The 16135-nt window shown below is 38.5% G+C and overlaps 1 protein-coding gene across 3 annotated transcripts in view; it reads left to right on the top strand.

Annotated features, from left to right (window-relative positions):
* The window catches only part of grm8a (glutamate receptor, metabotropic 8a), a 412486-nt gene that overhangs the window by 297254 nt on the left and 99097 nt on the right, over positions 1–16135 (top strand). The gene's annotated exons all lie outside the window — the stretch shown is intronic.

The raw sequence follows: 16135 nt of genomic DNA, 5'->3' as shown, positions 1-16135 counted from the left end.
AAACACCGAAAAGACAATACCGCTACATTATTGAAGAGCAAAAAATCTCTAATTGTCAAAATAATGAAATAATAATCAAAAATATGATTTTGTGTCTCTTCAAATGTAAATTGAACTTAAAAAGGGGCATTATATGTCCTCAAAATATACTTTGAGTGCTGTATTTTGAGCACTAAATATCTACATTTTAAGTGCAATATATTTCTATTTGCTCTACATTTGTACTGCTCCCAGAAGAAGAAATATTTTCATCTCAAAGAATTTGAAACTTTCTGTCCATGCAGACTAATCTGCAGGGCCTTTGGCCTTTGAAATGACTACAACTGTGCCTGTGCATGCAGACATGTCCTCTCATTATCTCACACACCTGACTGATGCTGTCTGACCCTTAAAGACTGCCAAAACTCCCAAACAAGTGTTGTGACCTCATCATTCCCGTGTCAGTACTGGCGTGCCACAAAGGCTACCTGCTTTGATAACACTATAAATAAATGGGCATTTGGTGGTTTACTCACTCACTTACTCACTGGTCATCTCAGGCCTCTGATAATGTGTGTGTAGGTTAGGGTTAATGCAGGCCTTCTATCTCGTAAGAGTTTTGAACGTGCGCTTAGTTCTGAACAGAGTTTCACTCCACTTTTAAATACCAGGGAGCATGATTGTGTGTACAGGACACCAGAATATAGTGTCTTCCGAAATCTCCCCTCTGCCTTAGATTTACACTTCATCCCAAAGGTTTGAGATCTAGGAACAGCGCAGTCAGAGTGTGCACCAACAATCATATTGTATAGTCATGTTGATCAAGTTTCTTGGCTGTTCACACAGTATCTGATCTTCTCCACCTTATGTTATTAGTTACATGTGACTCAGTTTGTAGTGGAGTGAAATGTTGGAGCGTACCTAATAAAGTGTCCACTATATGTGTATTGATTAGGAGTATATAGTGACATTTTATTTTGCCGTGTAAGTGTACTTTGGAATTTATCCTGCGCAGTGTGTAGAGAAAAGGGTACAACCCGGCTTATTAATATAAGGTCAAAATATTTAGTCCTTATAATAAATGCATTTAGTTGAACCCTGAAAGCCATTATGGGCTTCGGAATTCGGATTTAAACGGTGATGAAAAGACTTCCAACCATTAAAGATGTGCCCATTAGCACTGTATGAGCATATGTTCAGAGGACAGTACTGCATGGAGCAACTTTGTGGATCGGTTAAAAGCATAGAATTTTGCTCTGCTCCGTGAAAGTTACAGGAGCTGGTAAAACATGTAATGGTCTTTTTCGTCATGTCATATTTTGTGTTTTTACTCCAACAAAATGTAAAAATACAGAACGTTATGTACAGCTTATCAAACCAGTGGTATAGCATAATTAAATTGTCATTAATACTGTTGTTAGTAGAGATGCATTTGTTTGGTATTCAAATCATAGCACCTGAAATGACGCCACCAGGCACATATGTGTCAATGAATAGCCCTGTGTATCAGGACATGATGCAAATTCATCCAGAAATTTGCTTTTGGGGAATATTAAACTTTCTATTCTGGTTTGCTGGGTGATTTTAAAGGTCATAGTTATGTTATTTATTTGAGATCTGCGAATTACTTTTTAATTTTATTTCATGTCTTTACTTTATCATCTCCAGATTTTCCTTTCTCTCTTCAGTCTACTGGTCTACCAGGTGTCAATGTTATTGAAGTATTCTAGTTATGTGTTTTATGTTATCATAATTTTACAATGTACTGAATGTAATATGTATGTCATGTACCCTGTAATCAAACCCAACTGCCAATTTCAGAGTGAAATTGTGAAAATATGATAGACAGTAGTCTGCTTTTGTCATGTTAGGTATGGTGTAGTGAGGGCAGCAGGCTCATTGTGTAATTCTAAATAGGGAAGCTACTGTTCGTGCAAATCCATTAACTGGTTTGGAAGATTCACCTGGACAGTAGTTGCATACATACAAATAATAAAGTGTGCAGCTAAGCTAAAACAGATGAAGACATGACCAAACTTAAAAGACATGTATGTCCTTTATATTTTTGGACAGCAGCACAGCCACATACTGTACATAAGAAGGGGTTAAGAATAGAGTTGTACTTGTTTATCTGCACACAGCCTCACATTTGAATTTCAAATAAGATGATGGTATACTTGCAAATACGCCTAGCTCTCTCCAGTTTTTAGCATAACATTGACTGATGGTTGTAGAAGAGAACAGGGTGTCATTAAAGATGTGTAAGAACACGCCGTCCAATCCTCAAACTGGTATTGAACAGAGAGACATATTACAGGAGGGAAATAATCTCATCTCTTTGCTCATATTCATGAGACAGAAGTGTGACGAAATGATTGTTTTGCAAGTATAATGTTGGAACTTTGGTTAGAGCTATGGATACATATATAATTTAAAAACTTCATACAGTTTGGACACACCTTCTCATTCAATGCATTTCCTTTTTATTTTCATGACTATTTACATTATAGATTCTCACTGAAGGCATCAAAACTATGAATGAACACATATGGAATTATGTACTTAACAAAAAAGTGTGAAATAACTGAAAACATGTCTTATATTTTAGATTCTTCAAAGTAGCCACCCTTTGCTTTTTTTGATAACTCTGCAATATATATATATATATGTATATATATGTGTGTGTGTGTGTGTATATATATGTGTGTGTATATATATATGTGTGTATATATATGTGTGTGTGTGTATATATATATATATATATATATATAAATATAATTACACAAAAATACTTAACCACCACTGCTGATGATCTTTGACCTTATTCCTGTTATGTGCTCTGTGCTCTGCACCCTGCTAACAGTACATGTACAGTCTTTTTAACACTTGAAAACCTGAGCATGATGGCATCTTTCTTTAATCCCCTCTGTGTCAGTTTAAGTTAACTTTAAGGCATCAGTAATATAGATCAGGCCACAGAGATATCCCCACAACGTATTGTATCTGAACCACTCGGTGTGACTGCACCCAGTGTCAGGATGGAAAGGGCATGTCTTGAAGTCACATCAGTGTAATTTCAGCTCTGTAATCTATGGTAAATCATCTTCAAAAGACAGCCCTCCTCAATTAATCAAGCCCTATCCATTCACATTTAATATCTTGGCACTCACTGTACATTCTGGTTGTGCTATTTCATTTTATAATGCCTTAAATATTGAGTAAGCGTGTGTGATAATTGTGTGTGATGAAAAAGGCAAGGGACAAAAAAGAAACATACAAATCAGCATTCCAATAATTTAGTGAAGGTTTGATATTTAATTAATATCATTAATAATATTTAGAACTCAACATGTCAGTCAAACCCAAAATCACAAAGAAATATATAATTTTAATCAGTATATAATAGAATACATTTTATAACATTCAGAAATATTTAGTTTCTACCACCAACTTGATACAGTGTCCCAGGGACAGGCATAACCCCACAGAAAAAACTACTTTAAAAAATGTTTTTTTTTTAACTAAAGAAGTAGTCCCAGGTTTCAGAGGTGGATATTTAAAATCCAAAACATGAAACTAAAAACTATGTGCATAAAACACCCATAGGGATCTCAATGCGACTTGTTACAAGTTCAACTTCAATGACTCAGCAATTTACATCGAAACTTTGACAGTTATTAGAATGCAAGAGTGTAAATTTGAAGGAAACTGATAGTAGTGTAGTTTCAGGCTGCAGAGATAGAGCTCATGAGTGACATATTCCCAAGTCAGATACTGCGTCATTGCTTGAAGCATACCATGTCAGCAGTGCAGCAGGGTGTGTACATTGCACTTTAGTCAAGGCCTGAGTCATGCTCTCTGTGAGTATCAGTGTGGGTATGCACTCACCACAGATTGATTGTGCGCGCTTTAAGTGAGGTCGAATGTTCATGCTTTTTTCAAGTGTGCAGTCTGTGTAAGTAAGGCATCTAAACGCATTCACACATACGCTCCGCTGCAGACCTCCTTTTGTAGGTGTGAGGCCACAGTGACTCTGGGCATGGATGCCATAGTGTGGAAAGTTGATAGATAAGGGAGATGTCAACTGGATTCAACAGCAGGTAAAGCCATTTTAGCCACATAAGTGCTGTGAGACATTTAACCAGGCCTGTGGCTAGCTTTTATGCTCTGTGTGTGCGTGTATTGCTGTAAGAGATGTCAGCAGCTGGATTTCCAGCCAGCCTCTTCAGGTACTAGAAAATGAGGCAATGTAAGTTGTTTCATCCCACTTTGTTTTCAAGTCATGCGCTCGATGATCAATCCCCTGTGAGTGTGTGTTTTGTCACCAAATGTACAAGTGGCTCGGTAGTTGTTACATTAATAACTTAGCAAAACTCTGTGTACGCTCAATTATTGTCTATTGTCATCTTTCATGTTTATTATCTGTTGGTTGGTTGGTCATTAGTCTAACACTTTGGTCCAGACTGAAATATCTCGACAGCTATTGGATGAATGATCATAAAGGTTTTGTACAGATATTCATGGTCCCCAGCGGATGAATGTCAGTGACTTTGGTGATCTAGCACCACATATATATATATATATATATATATATATCGCTTATCCGGGGTCGTTGGGTACCGGAACCGAATTTGAGGTATCGATACTGGTATTTGTTCAGATGCGAAAGGTACCCAACCCTACCTGCCACATATTTGTATTTCCTGACTCACTTAAAGATATATGTAATATGTCTGCATTAAAATGTCTAAAAACAACTATTTTTAGTTTTGAACTGGGATTATCCCAAATGTTTTCAACAATGTTCAAACCCAGAGAAATCTGTAATTTTATTCAACCCCACGGCAAAGTATGTTTCCCAGCGGCAGGGAGTAACGTCACAGCAAACCCCTTTCAACAGTTTGTGTTTACATCCATGGTTTTGATTGACAGACCATTAGCGGCAGAAAATTACATATTGTACATTTGTGCAAGACGTGGGGTTTTCATTCCATGTCTGGAGCCTTGTACAAGGTGTTGGACACCTTCAGACTAAAATCTAAAAACTTTCTCTTAAGATTATTTTTTGGCCTTTATTTGTATAGGACAGCTGAAGATGTGAAAGGGGTGAGAGAGGGGGAATGACATGCAGCAAAGGGCCGGAGGTCGGTGTTGAACCCGCAGCTGCTGCGTCAAAGAGAAAACAGCTATATATGGACGCGCACTCTACCAGGTGAGCTACCCAGGCACCCTAAAATCTCTGTTGAGAGTCTTTGAAGCATAACAATAGAAAATCCAGATGTTTGACTGCCCCGTTATTTATTTCCTTCTCACAGTCCTTTGACCACAAGTTGTCAGGCAGTAACTCCGTCTCTATGGAAACAATGTGCTTTAAACAAGCAGCAAAGTGTAGAGGAGGATAAAAACAATACAGTGAGGAGGAGGGGTAGATGGCTTGCAGCTTCTTCATGCTTCATGCTAAGATTATATAATTTTGAGGAAAATGGTGGGTTTCCCATGTCACTTTTTCACACACTCTGTACTTACTTCATGATATGGTCCTTACCTTTTTCCTGCATCCTTAAACACCATCAAAAGGAATGAATTATCAAGCAATGAAAAAGATAATTTGACAAAAACATAATAGGAAACCATTCTTAATATTCTTTGTACATGTAGGTTTCATCTGCATGGGTTCAACTATGTCCAATCCTCAAGAAGGTACAATAATTGTATATATAATCAAGGACAACATACAGGAAAGTGATACAATATTGCCTCTGAAAAGTTCCTTAATAATCTATTACTGGATTACTCCATTGCACATTGTGCTCATGAAATGATGAAAAATCTGAACTGCATTCTGGGGATGCCTAGAGGTTGACTTACTCCCTCAGCCCTTGAAGCATTGATCTCACGAAAATTCCTCTGAGTTTTCAGAGTAATGGAAAGGCACTTAAGGTGGAAGCGGGGTTTCCTTAAGGTGATGATCCCAGGAGAAGTCAACAAGTGTGAGAGAAGAAAGGCAACCTGGCCCAGGAGTTAGAAAAAAGGGATGGAGAAAGTGAGACAACGACAGAGACTAAGAATTACAGGGGAAGGAAGTTAGATGGATGATTTAGAGCAACAAAAGATGGAAGCAGTGTGAGGATGGAGGAGGAGGAAGTGAAGGATCAAGTGTATAAAACTGGATGTTTGGCAGAGGAAAAGGAGATGAAGAGTGAAAACTGGCTTTGCTTTCCCTGTTTGAGGAAAAGTGTTTGACTATTGAGAAAACAGGCATCAGTTAACAAAATTATTCTTGGAAGATTTTATATAGCTTTTTTCCCCCCTGTGAGGCAAAACACATTTACTGCCTTAATCTGATGCACTGCATTATATCATAAGGTCAGGCCGAGCTTTTGTTATGACTGCATTTTGCAACACTCACTGAGTCACAGCGAAGTGTATTATGTTATCTTCCAGAACAACAAGTCTATCAACTATAAAATGTAAAACAAACTAAAACGTGGTTTACCATTACTTCTAAAGAAGACAGTAATAAAACACTGCAGGTGTATTCATTTTATAGTTATTTTGAGCCAGTAATATGTTTGGCTCACTTTCAGTAGAACCAGTAGTTCCAGAACAGGCTTTAAATGGAAGAAAATGGTATTGATTTTACACTATTTTTTAGAACACTAGCACTGTTAGCTGCACAATATTTTGAGCCTCCTTTAGACACATTTGGATAAAAGTGAAAACCACTTTTCAAAATAATTACTGTAGATAAAGTACAACACATTGCAAGTCATTTACAAAGTTATGACTCATTTTAAGATAGTTATTGCAGCTTAGTAATGTTTTATGAAGCCTAAATCATTTTTAAAAGCTTAAATGATAAACCAAATCTTTAAGTCCCCCTTTTTCTTTACAAGCCACTGGTTGAAAAGTGAGCTTCTGCCAAGCTGTGATTTCTGATCCCAATTTCCATACTGCAAATTCCCGTCCTACAACCGCCAAATCAAACAAGTCTGCACTTCAGACAGTGATTGGCTCCTGCTGTCAGACCAGAAAACAGCATGTATGAGCAAAGAAGAGCCACCCATAACTCAGTCCTCTCTTGTAACATTTCTTCATAAAGACAGTTGTGTCAGTGAAAAAGACTTCTACAGATAAGCAGGCCTGCCATTGGGAATTATGGACAGGGGTACTAACCAAATTGGACTCTTCATCCACACCCACACCAGCTAGCACCATAGGCATGCCTGCTTCTTGTCGCATCCCCAATGACTTTTTTCTTTTGTTTTCCCTTTTTTATTTGTTGATTTTGTTAGTTTGTGGCCATTTTTTTTGCATTTTAACCCACCATTTATTTATTTATTTGTTAATTCATATTCTTTGAATTGACTTGGCCTTTGAACACACTTTTGCAGTCTTTTTTTAAATCTGAGTTTTGGTGTATTACCAAGTGTGTCCAGTTTGGTTACTAAAGGCCTAAGATTCTTGTGGCCTTTAGAGGCCATGATGATAAGAAGAGATGTAACCAGCAAGATCATTACCAACCACTTGTAGGTCTGAAAAAGTTCAGTTTGAGTTTTGCTCAGGAGTATTGCACTTTAACTGAAGTTGATTTGAAGACTTCACAGAAAATTATTTGACTATAATCTTAATGGATGTTCCAGGTCTTGAAACTGAAGCCACTAATACTGATGGTCAGGATAGATCTGTCTATAAAGTGTGTGTCTGTGTTTGCGCATGTCTGAGTTTCTCTGTGCTGTAGTTATTACAGTTAGCAGTCCCGTGGGTGTCATCCATTTCATCATTTGTACACCGACTGACAAATTAAACTGGCTCACGTCCAAACTGGAGCCTGCTGTGTAAAGCATTCCTCCCCTTACCCTTTCTTTCTCTTGCCCTCAGCCTCACTTATAGTTTGGGTTTTCCCATCCTCTCTCAATCTGATTGCCACTCCTCTTTGTCGTTTCATGTATGTTTTTCTGCACTAAATATTTCTCTGTCTCCTACTTTCCCTGTCACCCTTTGCTCTTTTCCTTGCTTTTAACCTATCTTCTCTTTCAGTCAATGGCTTCGTCTCTCTGACTTTTCGTCCACCTTCCATTTATATATATCTCCAATTTTCTATTTTCTGAGTGTCACATATAACCTTGTCTTGCCTCTCCTGCTTGCCTGTGTTTTTTTTCCCTCTTCTTCTAGTTATTTTCTGATCCTTTTGAAAATCCACTGAAATTGCCTTAATCAGTGGAATTGGAAAATTAAAAAAAATAAATGTAATTTTACTACTAATAAATTTACTAATTTACAAAGGCGGCTCATTATTAAATCAGCTCCTAACTACGTTCCAGGCAAATTGTGAAAGCTGAGTGGGCACAGTTCAGTGATGGGATTTCTAAAAACAAAATTAAAAATAATAATGGCTCTAGTGTTTTTGCCTCTAAAACATTTACTTAGGCTACGGTTCCACCTCAGACTGTACTACTCACAATTTAGTGATTAAAAAAATAAATATTTAGGCCTAATTATATTAAAAGTGCAAAAAGAATCATGGAAACAACATTGGAATTTAAGAAAAGAGATTGAAACATAATCCTTAATACAGCAAACGTTGCCATTCCTGGAGCCATGCAGCTGGTGTTGAGATGGAAGAAGCGGAGGGGAGGTTGTGTGTGCTGTTGATACAGCTGACGTTTTACTAGAATACGGAGGTTGATGCACACTGTAAATGTTTCAGTGCAGTTGCTTTCCTATGGTGATTTTTACATTACATTAAACGTCAAGTTCAAATTATAAGCAAAAAAACTCCTCTGTTTGCTGTTACAGTATTTATTTTTTATTTTATACTTGCTATTTATCTTCAGTGGGGAAATTACAATTTAAAACAGTCACATTTTTATTATTGTTTTTTTCTTTTAAAGAATCATTTTTATCTACTTTTTATTTGTTTATTTTGAATTAATGCGGAGTGTGAAAGTTTTCATGCAACACTGGCCCCAGAAATTAAGTGAGCTTTAAAGTAATTGTAATTTCATGTAATTGTGATTCTGATTCATAATAAAACTCTTAAGATATTTTTTGTGCAATTATCCCTTAAATGCATATGCAAGAGAGAGAGAGAGAGGCCCACCTTGCAAAAATCACACAAACTGTAATTTCAGCCATTGGGCCTGTTTGACACATAGAATATACGTTTTGGGGGGTAGAGTGCATCACATCTGCACCTGAACAACTGCATAATTACACAGTATTTTGAAACTGATCTGATACTGTGAGAGTATCATTAATTCACAGCATCTATTCTCCTCACAAAATGACATCATGCGTGCCCCCAATAATGAATTGAGTTTGGTTCATGAGAAGCCACTTACTTCATTGTTGAATTATCATAACTCAGACTATGTTGTTCAGAAGAATCAAACTGTTCATGACTCACAAACCAGTTTTTACTGGACTCTCTCTGCTGTGTTGTCTCCTCTTGCTCTGCCTCCCGTATGTTTTTCTTTTTATTCTTTTGCATCTGCTTTCTCTCAAACTCACTCCACTCCTTTGTTGATCCGTCCCTTCCCTTCTTTTAAACCTTTAACTTTTTTGACACAAATTCTTGCTGAGGGGGTTGGTCCAGCAAAATTAAATGAGGTTTGATTTTTTTTTTTACTTTAATTGATTTACCCAAGCTGAGATGGTGACAGTGAATGGCCGTGCTGAATAACTTGCGTATCGAACACAAATTCTCTCTGGCTGTGAAATCGATGGCGGAGGACTTATTGGAGTAAGTGTTTGCCTCAGCACTAAATGGATGATGTTTTTCTTTTCTTTGTGTTTTTTGGTTACACTTCCTTTCTCATGCATTTTCCATCTGCCAGCATACCTGGCTGTGATTCCTTCTGTCTCTGTAGTTTCATTTAACCTCTCTTGCTCTTTAGTCTGTATTTTGGCCCATATCTCTGCTTTGAAGCCAAGGTTAGAAAAGATCAACATTCCTGGTGTGTTGCTTCTACTATATCTATGTTTGGAGCCTGATTACACTTTTCCAGTCAAAGCAATATTTTTCACTTGCATTGCTGTAAGGTCTGGATCTGCATTGAGTGGTGAGGTAATCCTCTCTCAATTCTCTCACTATCTCTGTCTTTCTCAGTCTTGATGAATGCAACTCTCTGACTTTATCACTCTATTTCTCGCCATCTTCTATCTTTATCTGTCTTTCCACTTGCCTATGTGTCTTCCCTCGTTCTCTCTGCCTCTTTCTCTCTCCCTTTGCATATATTAATGCAGGTTCTGCTTCCATGCTCAGCTATTCATAAAGCACCAGTGATCCAGGAAAAATGCTTCAGAGGCATTGTTGTTGTGGATGTTGAGCATGTGCACGCTGTTTGTTTTGCCAGTCTCGGCTGTGTTTCTTTCTGCACAGCTGACTGGGCCAGATCTGCACTGGTCCCAGTCTAATTTTGCCCGCCCACTCAAAATGTTTGTGTGTATGTGAGCAAGACGCAAGTGACAGAGAGACGGAGGAGAGCAGGGAAAGGAAATGCAGCTGAACAAATACACTGCGTGTTTTAAATAGCATTAAAAAAATAAATCATTAATAACAAATGCAGTGTGCGATGGCTGGTGTTGATTGTGTGGTGCACCGCCACAAATTAGTCTGTGTGGGAAACACTGATGTGCCATCTTGAAATACGTTAGCCGGTAAGGGACATACAGGACACACTGCTCCGCCTTTCGCGTTTTCGCTGTCCGGCAAGTTTGAAGAAGGAAACAAGGAGGACAACACGTATTCAAAATCCAAATTTCAGGAACAGCAGTCTTCTTCTTCGCCCAGAAAAAGAAAAAGGATATTGAAAAGAGCAAGAGACCGGCTTTTTGAAGTGTGAAGGCTACCGTAGCTGTAAAAAATTCCTACACATTGGACCTTTAAAGGAGATGCATCTGGTTTAATTCCAGCCGTAGACATTTGTTGCATGTCATTCACCTTTCGCTCATCTCCTTTCTCGAGTGACTCTCTACTTTCATGCATCCAATATAAGCAAAAACAAAATGTCAAAACAATTTGAGCCATTGTTAAAATACAAATATTGATAAGGGCAACTTTAGGAAACAAAAACATATGGAAGGATTGTCACAAAACAGACAATGTGACAATCTACTTTGACAGCAACCTACCTTGTATTGCTATAAATAAAAGAACGTATTTGTCAGGGTATGAGTACATCAACAATGATTGGAATTGACCCTGCAGGTAAAACACACAGATGTGCAGAAGTAGCATGAACATTGCAAAGAATAATTCAGCAGTAATGAAGATTTGTGCACACGTTGGTGGGGAAAAATAACTACACCGTTACACCGTACGTTCATCAAGCTCCCTGTGTTCTTTACATGCTCATATTTCATGCAATTTGGGCGCTTATCTGGCAACCAAAGTTTAAGATGTTAATCTGCCTGCCAATTCTGCTCCTCACAAAATTAGATTACTTCAAAGGATCCCAGATAGTGATGAAATATTCAGTTTTGTATTTCCTGACGGAAGATTCTGATTTAATGTTTGAGAACCGCTTTCTCATCACGATTTGTTATGAAACCCTTCTAACTACTGCTATTTCTGTTATCAAGAAATCAGGCTCTGATCGTGTTGTGTGGCCTCAACTTGTGTTTCATTTCTGTAGCCTGCTGTGACATACTCCAAAAAAGGTCACTTTAGTTAAAGCTAAAATATTGACAATCCATACACCTTTTTTTATTTTTATATTATATACCAGATTGGAATTACATTTAAATTAAGATTTAAAATGTCAGTACAGCATCCCCTCTTAAATATTTTAAAGCCTTTGCCGTGGAAAATATGCCTAACGCTATTTGTTGCAAAATTATCAGAAAATGCCAGATCATTTTAAAATGTTTTTGTCTCATTTGTTGAAACGATTCAATACATTCTTACTTCTTTCATACTGTTTTGGTATTTCTCTCTTAATTTGGGATGTCCAATTCCCCCCTTCTTACTCTCATTTTAAAGATTGAGGCTTTGCTGGAGTCACAAGAAAACAGAAAAAGAGATGATTGGCTGTGTTTGAAAACATTTTGTAAAAATCATTTCCATCCTTCCTCTGTGGTCTGGTTGACTCTGTGTATGGTCGGTGCTTTGTTGGCTTTGCTGACTCACCGGGAGACGGAGACAAAAGTCCTGCGCCTTGTGGGGAGAACAAAGAACACCAGAGTCTGCTGGAAAACTTTGATGTGTTTTCTTTCTTGTTAAACTCCAGAATTCTTGTGGAAGTGCTGCAAATAAGACAAGCTCCAGACTTTTTCAGTTGTTGCACTCTTGTTCACTTTCACTGTCTCATTTGCCCTTTCTAACTCATATTGATTGAAATGGAGGGAAACTTTGGAATGGATGCTCCATTCTGCATAGCAGCTCTCTTCCCTTCCATTCCACGATGCCTTGTGTTCTGCTGAGTCATTTGTGTGCCACAGTTAGTGCAGCTCAGAAAACCACCAACAATGAATGGCACAGCTGAATTCCTTGCGCGGCGCACAAGCACCAACCGATTTTCCTTTCCTTTGAAAAATTTAAACCCAAATCTAATCTTGTCCCCTGCTATCAAATTAGCAATTAAAATTGCAAACAATACTGTGGCTAGTTTCGCTGTTCTGTGTGCCACCTTGGGGCGAACTGGCCTTGCATTTCCAAAGATTTCTAAATGTCACAGCCAGAGAAGTTGAAAAAGACCATTACCAGTGACATTTTATTGTGTGTTTGTGTGTGCGTGGGTGGTATTAGAGTGTACAAACACACATACATTTAGAGTAAATTCTGTTTGCCCAAATGCAAATACTCAACCTTAGGTTGTTTGAGATCGGTGTGTTCATCACTTGTTTTGTACTCCACTTGTGTGGTGACTGTCGACCCCAGTCTCACCCCCTGAGGTAAGCATTCATTTCCTAAAAAAGGTAGCAGATATGCTCTTCATTGTGTCCTTTTGCAAATACAAATATGAAACCATTAAAGCTGATTCTGCTAAAATGCATGTGTGGATGTGGATATTGGGCTGCTAATGAAGTAAATAAGTGGATTATGTTTCAAAGATCTCTCTCATTTGAAGCCACACTGGTTGCTATGGTTCAACTTGTGTTAAAATGTTAATAAATAAAAATCTTCTAGAACAGCTGCAATCAACACAGCCAAAATGTCCTTTTCTGACCTGTCTCTTACTGTCATAAACCTGGAGTTTGATTTGACGAAGGTATACTAACCCACAGGCACTGGTAGGAATTTATAGGGACCCGTAACAAGATGTGACTCTGGACACATTAAAAACCTCCATCAATTTCAGACTTTATGGGTCCCCCCCCTTTGGAGCCAAGGGCTGCCTGACTCATTACCTCCACTCTACTCACTCCACTTCCTTCATGTGTTGCCTTCAACCATCCGGAGCCCATTAGGTAATGCACTGTATGGTATGAACTGTTATCGTTGGGGTACAGTGTAAAAGTGTTATTAAATTCAAACATAAATTTAGATTGTTAACTCTGAACTAGATTAAAAAACAATCTGTAACTCCTATCTGAATGGTGATACCTGTAACAGTGGAGCTAGCGCAGTAACTTGAGACCATGCTTTCACATTTCTTGACTGTGGATAAAGTAGATCCTGGGGGGATCCTGAGGCTTTCCCAGGCAAGATCAGATATGTCATCCCTCCAGCGTGCTCTGGTTCTGCCCTGTGGTCTCCTCCCAGTTGAACATGCTCAGATTGCCAGAAGGGAGGTGACATCTACAATAACCTCCGGCATTGTTCAGTGTCTTAAGTCAGTCTTAAAGGTTTAAATGTGTTGAATTGTGTTTTGGGCGTAACATGCAATAAAACAATCAGTGTCATCTCCCATTCCCTTTAAAATCCAGGCACATAGCTATTATGATTGTGGATTTGCCAAGCAGGAAGGAGAGATTTTAAGGAGAAGAAACTGATCTGCTCGTGCGTGAAGTGAAAGCGCGCAAGCAGGTCATATATGGCACGAGCACAATGCCACCCAAACTCCACAAGGTGAAGCAGGTGTTAAAATGACAATGAAATGCTGCGTTATTGACTTTAGACCAGGTTTTTGTTGGTCAATGGCGCAATCACTTCCCGCTGCCTCAAGATAGCAATACGCCAAGAATTCACCTGAACACACATCCCTGTAAGACCAGCAGGCCCATGGGCGCACAGATGGGCGCGGGTGCATTTGCTATTTAAACAACGTGGGCGCTGGACGGGAAATTGACAACTGCGTCTGTCTTAAACTAGCAAAGACACTTGTGTTGAGTCTTGTGCTGCACCAGGTGCAAGGCCCTGAGTCACCAACAAGATTTGAACTTAACGTGTCTCAATCTACAAATCCCCACAGAGATCACAGCCCCAATGAAGTTACCCGAACATCTTTCCCTTTGGCCTCTCAAACTCTTCTTACACCCCAGTTTTTGCTTCATGACCCCTGAGGTACTCTTCTGCTGTACTGTATACTGTTTATGAATATTGCTTAAAGAAATAGTTTGATATTTTGGAAAATACGCCTACTCACGTTATTGCCAAGAGTCAGAGGAGATTGGAACAAACAATGGAGCCAGAGCCAGGGGGCGATTATTTTGGCCTAAATACTTGTATCTTGTCGTTACCGTGAACATCCATGCATTTTTTTCAAAGAAGTAAAAGAGGCTTCTATCTCTACAGCATTGTATTTACATCTCAATGGTGTTTAGCACCTCTATGGGTAGACTATAGCAAGCACTGTCATGATCCTCTGTCAGTCATAGGGAGGATTTACAGTATATCCAGTAATAAGCCCACTGACCCACAGAAAGATATGTCAAACCCCAGTAATAAACCTATAAACCACCAATCATAGGGGGGGAAACAACAGCAATACTGGGTTGCATCAGCTGTGAATCAATTGGATATATGGATTAAAGCAGGAGACCAAAAGCTACGGTGCAGGATATAAATTCTGCAAATGAAAATGGGTAACATGGAGGTGGATATGAATGTATGTGTGTGTGTGTAAAGCTGTGAATAAGGAAAAGGAGGATCCTTGGATGACACCGGGGCTGCTACGAGTCATCAGTTCCCAATACTGCTGTTCATGAATCACTTTAACAAAAGGCTGTGGAGTGTGTGCATGTTTGAATGTATGTGTGCCGAAGATTGACTTTCTCTATCTGTCCGCTCATCCGACTGTTTGTCTGTAAAACCTAAAATCAGTCATGACAAGGTAAAACTTTGTGGTTCTGGTTGGTCTGTGGCTATGGCATAAATTATGTATTTAGATTTAAAATGTTAAAGGATTTCAGACATAACTGAAATGAACTTGCCGTATGTCTTAAAGTCTGATTAGTTCCACTTTAAAAAGGGAAATTGCTGTGGAGAAGAAAGCCCCTTCTAAGCAGATAAAAGTTAAATGAAAGAATAACAGGGGAGGATCCTGTCTGTCTTGGAGATTACCAATTAAGACTGGGCTTAATTTGTAGTGAGTCTGCAATCAATGTTAACTTGTTCCTTTGTTGGAATAATTAGTTGGCTCTTTGTAAGTTTGACCTCCAAACACGTCTGCACCCTGTAAAGGTCACTGCCAAGTCTCTTGATTACAGGTCCAAAGAAATCTCTGAGGACTCCTTAATAGCTGAATTACAGGTGAAAAGACAGTTGAGCTGACATTATGCCTTTAATTGCTTATCATGTCAGCTCTTTTGAAGCCATTTTTTGTGGTGTAATTTTGCCCCCACCTTGCCATGGGTATATATGTATATATTAGACGTTAAGGGTCCATCGCAAATACCTTGTGAATCCCAACCATTCTCTATAAATGTATCTGTTGTCCTTACTAACTGCAGTGTATGTTCTAGAGATGTAAACATCCAAATATTTGCAGAAATATTCGCAATGGAGTGTAAATGTCCATTAATCTGTTGCGAAATCATAGAAAAAGGTTTAACTTCAGATCCCACAAAAAAACATCTGATTCTGACTTTTATCAAAAGTAATCCAGGTGATTGCTACAGTGTATAGTGTAAACAGAATCTAGTAGCCAAACAAGCATGATTTTTCCTGATGCAGATTTTCCCAAAAACAAAAAGGCTATAGGCTGGGGTGTAGATTCAGACATTGAGATGCATTCATCTTCAATAACTTTTAATTAGTGCAGGATAAAGC

The sequence above is a fragment of the Perca fluviatilis genome, chromosome 23 (genome assembly GCF_010015445.1).
Source record: "Perca fluviatilis chromosome 23, GENO_Pfluv_1.0, whole genome shotgun sequence".
NCBI lineage: Eukaryota > Metazoa > Chordata > Actinopteri > Perciformes > Percidae > Perca > Perca fluviatilis.
This window is presented reverse-complemented; position numbering and strand designations above follow the sequence as displayed.